Raw genomic sequence first — 5,822 nt, forward strand, 5'->3', positions numbered from 1 at the left:
TGTGGAGGAGCATCAATCCTCGTGAGAAAGTCTGCAATTTATTCTTTTAGGTACTGTTTTAGAAGTCATCTGCATAGTGAATGGTGACAAGAGTAACTGAACATGAGAATTTGAGAGAACAATTTTACTTATGAAGTGCATCAGAGGTATCACTTACCGTAATAGACAGAATAAGATGATTTACTTTAGTGCTAGTAGCAACATATGAGAGCAGTGTCTAATGAAAATGATTCCGTTTAATGAATTAACTTGTAAACTTACAGGGCAAGCGATCTAAAGCTGTGTCAGGTACCAGGCCTAGCATACAGTCACGTTTTAAAAAGTGAAATGTAGTAATGGGAATTGTCAAGACTGGGAAGTAATAAATGTCATTAAACCAAAGAGACTAAGAATTGCTCTGCTTTCATTTACCTAGGGAACCAGAATCCCAGTTTCTCAGGAAACTCTAAATTTATGCTAATAAATTTACTTTAAAGGAATGAATAAATTATTTAATGCTTGACTAGGGCCTTCCCATTATAAAGAACAGGAAGTTTTAAATAAAATGATTGGTCTACTAAAAATGTATGGAAAACACTCCTCTTCTAATCACTGAACTAAATGGGACTTACTATCATGGTTTAATCAGTACTCTAATCAAATCAGGCATGAAATCAAGTTTTGATTATACATTATTCTCCCAATTACTAACAAATTGCCAAAACACAGGAAACGCCCCTAAGTTTGGAGGAGGATGGCAAAGGATGGAGGAAGCAAATAGTTTATTAAGAAAAGCAGAAAAATACAATTAGATTTCGCCAATTTACAAAGTTATTAAACCATTTCTTTCGCACTCTTCTGAAAACTTAGACTCTTTGCTATCTTAAGCTTGCCCTATAGGGCTTCAACAAGTTTAGCTAAAACCACATACTTTCTATGAAAATTAGTCTTCAGTTCTTAAAGATATTTTACCTCATTTTAAACAAAAGACAAGGAATTTCAAATTTTCAACAAATATTTGTTCCTTGATATTACAATTAAAAGTGATTTTATTTATTTACTTTTTAAATGAAACTAAATTATTGAAGGTTTGTTAAGTAAAGAGATATTTAGGGGTAGGCATTATAACAAAATTTTTACTTATTCACATTAAATTCTAATAATAACAACCCTAGGAAGAAGTCACATTGCATTTTACACAGCGGAAAAGTTGTTATTAACAACTCTGTTTTATAGTTACTGAATAAATGGTAAATATAAAGTCATTTTCCATCACAACATTTATGTTTTACTGATTTTATATATATGTATACTTATACATATATTTATATATATATATATTCCCATCTTAGGATGTCATTAAGAATTTAGTAGAGATAAGAAGAGCCCTTTTAGAAAAAGAGTGCTATAACAAATTATTATTTTAGACTTAGAAATCAGAGGTGCTCTATTTGTTATATTGAATTATTAAATCAAAAAAGTTTTTAATAGCTTTTTGTGTTTTTAGATATGATCAGAAATATAAACTATTGTTATTGCATATTACCAAGTATATTTTATAATGAATTGCTAAGCATTAAAATTATATTTATATTTTATTTTATTTTTTACTGAATCACCATGAGATACACAGTTAAAAATTATTCATGATTGGACTTCAGTCATACGTTGTGTCAACATACCCATCCCTTCACCAGTCTACATTTCCCACAACCGTTTTCGTCCCCAAGTCTGTCTCCCCTCAAGCCTGTCTCAAAGGCAGGCACTTATTTTCATCTATTGCTAAATTTATTTTACTTTTATGAAGTTGGATATAGAAGAGATGCATAATTTACTAGTGGTTATTTAATTTTTAGATGAACAATTTTGCTTTGATGGACAGTTACAATCATGCATTTGGGCATTCTTTGATGAATAATTTTGTTTTCAAGGACAGTTATAATATGCATTTGGGCATTATGCTTCTGGAAAGCAAAGTTTCTGAAATAATTCAGAATCCTCAACAATATATATTATTTCTAATAGGTATTTATTAAAAATAAATACATGGTAAAGGAAAAACTATTATTTATTTTTGGCTTTGGGACGACATCTGGCAATGTTCAGGCTGACTTCTGGCTCTGTATTCAGGATCACTCCTGGTGGGCTTAGGGGACCATATGCAGTGTCAAAGTTTGAATCAGGGACAGCTAAATGCAAGGTAAGCTCCCTACCTATTATGTTATTTTTCTGGAACAAAATTATCATCTTTTAAAAGGTGTCTATATAATAGTACAACAGGTAAGACTTTTGCCTTGCATGCAGCGATCCTAGTTTTGATTCCTAGGATTAAGTGAATAGTCTTTCTCAAAATGAACATTTACTGTATAATTTAGTCATTTTGTTACCTATTGTACTACTTCTTTCTTTCACTTCTTTACACAGATTTATATTACAAATGATTTCAGTAACTCCAAAGGCATATAATATTTTAATCCTGCTGCTATTTCAAATACATTAGAAACGGATAAGTGTTATATATGAGAGCACTATATTATAATGTTGTTATTTATTTTATATTGATATCTCAGAATTTCTTTCACTTTGAAATATGGGTTGGAAGTTTATAGATATAACATAAAATGTTACAAGTTTATTGCCCATTTTGAAGATTTTCTTTTTATTTTCCAATTTGCCTATGAATTTTTGTTCTTAGTTCACTTAAATCTTTGAACTTCTCTTGGTTCATTTTATGTTGGAAGTAGGGCTAACTCTGCCAGTCATGCACAGTCCCATACTGAAAATTCAGTTAAGTTTAACATAGAGTATATATGCATATACACATTGATATGTGATTTTTAACAGTGCAGCTTAGGCAACAAGGTTATAATGATGTTGACTTCATGGTTTTGTTGTACAAAGTTACTGACTGCTCTCATTCTTCCCATTTTATAGTTAAGATTGCTGTGTAGCAAACTTTTTTTGAAAGCGACACTCCTTCAAAGCATATCATGAGATTGAATTCAATATCATTTTCAAGTGAATGCAGAGCATCAATATTGTAAGTACCCTATAAAGATGATGTATATATATATAAAAAAACAATCATTACACATATTTGAACACAATAAATACCTCCCTTTCTCTATACATTTTTCAAAAGACTCCGTTGGAGCCCAGACTTCATGCATTCTGTACACACAGGTCTACTTATTCCTACTGTGGCAAGTGTGTGTCTCTGACATTCACAGATGGTTTTCTGCTTGGTTTCACATGAGTTGCAATAAATATTTGCTTTTCAGTACTTGATTTTACCTTTTGTTTGAATTGTTTTCAAACTCTTTAAGTCAGAAGTTCTTGAGGATTGATATAGTTCACTACATAGGACAGGTATTCATAGGGTTCATATTTTTGGATCCTGTCTAAGACTCCAATATGTAGATCACAATATATCGGATCACTTAGAAGTTCTACTCTATGACCTCACGTTAAATATATTTGGAATATAAAGAAAAATTGACAGGAAAACTTGTGTATGTCTACAATATAGAGTTGTTGTGAGGTCTGATCTCACACATTGTAGAGTAGTTGAATTTTTGGAGAAATGAGGAAGTGTGGGAGATGCAGTGTAGAAATCACTATAAGAAACAGAAAGTGCTATTTGAAGAAAAATGGAGGGGTCTGGAGACCACGGGAACAAACAGATTTAAGAGAGAATTTCGGGAAACCAATTCCTAACCACGAGGAATTGCTCAAAAAGACTTCATGGGATCCCTGACTTCATGCATTCTGTATGCACAGGTACCTGAAAAATGTCCAAGAAAAGAACCTTAATATCATTACACTTTTCTCCTCTTTAAGGCCAAAATTGATATTTATACCCTTGCCTCTTTGCTGCTTGATTAGGCAGTGATACATACAAAATATTAACAAACATTTTTCCAATAGACTAAAATAACTTTAGCACCGCCCCAATTATGCTTCTCATGCCCTACCTATAATCATGAATATACATGATCCTATCCCTTAATTCATTCCTTAAACATTTCTCACTTCAGAACCTGGTGCATGCCACTGCATTGAGACTATCTTTGTTCACATAGTCTCTGTGTGCTATCTCCTAAATCAGTCTGCTTTAATATATATGCTGACTTGTCCTTGAATTCTTTCTCCAGTAAAAAGAAATAACTTTTTTTTTCAGGAGACCTAGCTAAGTACTTTTTGAACTCAGAAAAGTTAAATCTCATCACAGCCTATGTTCTGAGATTCTTCTGTGATTTGGGGTGGCAGGTTTCAATCCCCCAACTGCACTAAGGAAGTAGATATAGATGTTACTAGATAGTCACTTTGCGGAATTGGCAGGTTCTCACCCACCATAAACTCAGATCTTCCTTATTTCCCTTGAGGTTGAGGAATAAGCACATAGGTACCTGCCACCGTCTGTACCTTAGTGACCTCCCCAAGACTGTTGTCCAGTAGCAACACTTAAATGGAAACAGTGATAGAGTCATAGTAGATGGGATAGGTGTTTGTGGTGGTTTGGACTGGGATTATGTGCAAGAAGTATGGTGAATTCAGTGAATCCTTTCATGTAATGGAATGTAATGGAACTTCATATAATGGAAACTCAGTGAATATTTCTAAATTAATGAATGGTAAAATATTTCAGTGAACATTTATTAAATGAAAGAATGATAAAATATTAAAATGAATAAAAAGTGTTCTGGCTGAAATACCAAAACAGTGTAAACTAAGATGCGTAAGAAACCAATTCTTTCTCCTTAAAGTTCTGGAGAATGGGAACCATGATCAAGGTGGTGGAAAATTCAAGTCTAGAAAGGCATTCACTCTGGGATACAGATCACATTTTCACTCTGCCTTTATCTAACATAAAGAGCAATGGGACATTCTGGAATCACTTTTATAGAAGTAGTAACTCCATTCCTGAGGAATAATAACTTAATTAGCTCCCGAAAGCCATATGTCCAAATGCAACCACACTGAGGATTAGGAATGCAGCATAGAAAGTTGGTAAGCACAGACAGCACTCAAACTTCCAGTCTTCAACAAATCTGAAACATTATATTAAGACAATTTAAAGTTCTTTAATGACTGTGACAAAAGTCTTTGGGATAAATTAATGTTTGATAGCTAGTTCAGAGTAATCCAATTATTAAAAGACATTGTCAATATTTTACATTCAAATTTTAAATTCCTAGTATTTTCAGAATATCAACAAATACTGATGCTGTTCTAAAGTTACATACTCTTGTTATTTTTGTTTTTGCTTTTTGGGTCACAGCCAGAGATGCTCAGGGGTTACTTTTGCCTCTTCACTAGGAATTACTCCTGGCAGTGCTCAGGGGACCATATGGAATGCTGGGAATCGAACCCAGGTTGGCCGCGTGCAAGGCAATTGTCCTACCCACTGAACTCTCTCTCCAGCCCTATATTTTTATGTATCCTCATTTCCTATTTGATATATTTGAATGATGACCCCCCAAAATCATTATATGATAAAGGTAAAGGTAAAGGCCCTCCTGTTGTTCATCGATTTGCTCGAGTGGGCCCAGTAACATCTCCATTGGAGATTTTGTTGTTACTGTGTTTGGCATATGGAATACATCACAAGTGGCTTGCCAGGCTCTGCCGTGTGGGCGAGATACTCTCGGTAGCTTGCCGGGCTCTCCAAGAGGGGCATATGCCAAACACAGTATGCCAAACACAGTAACAACAAAGTCTCCAATGGAAACGTTACTGGGCCCACTCGAGCAAATAGATGAACAACGGGAGGACAGATCAAATAGTTCAAAATGAATGAAATGTCATACATTATATGATAATAAAATGATATTCTAAATATC

This window comes from Sorex fumeus, unplaced genomic scaffold, assembly GCF_029834395.1.
Source record: "Sorex fumeus unplaced genomic scaffold, SorFum_2.1 ptg000013l, whole genome shotgun sequence".
NCBI classification, from domain to species: Eukaryota; Metazoa; Chordata; class Mammalia; order Eulipotyphla; family Soricidae; genus Sorex; species Sorex fumeus.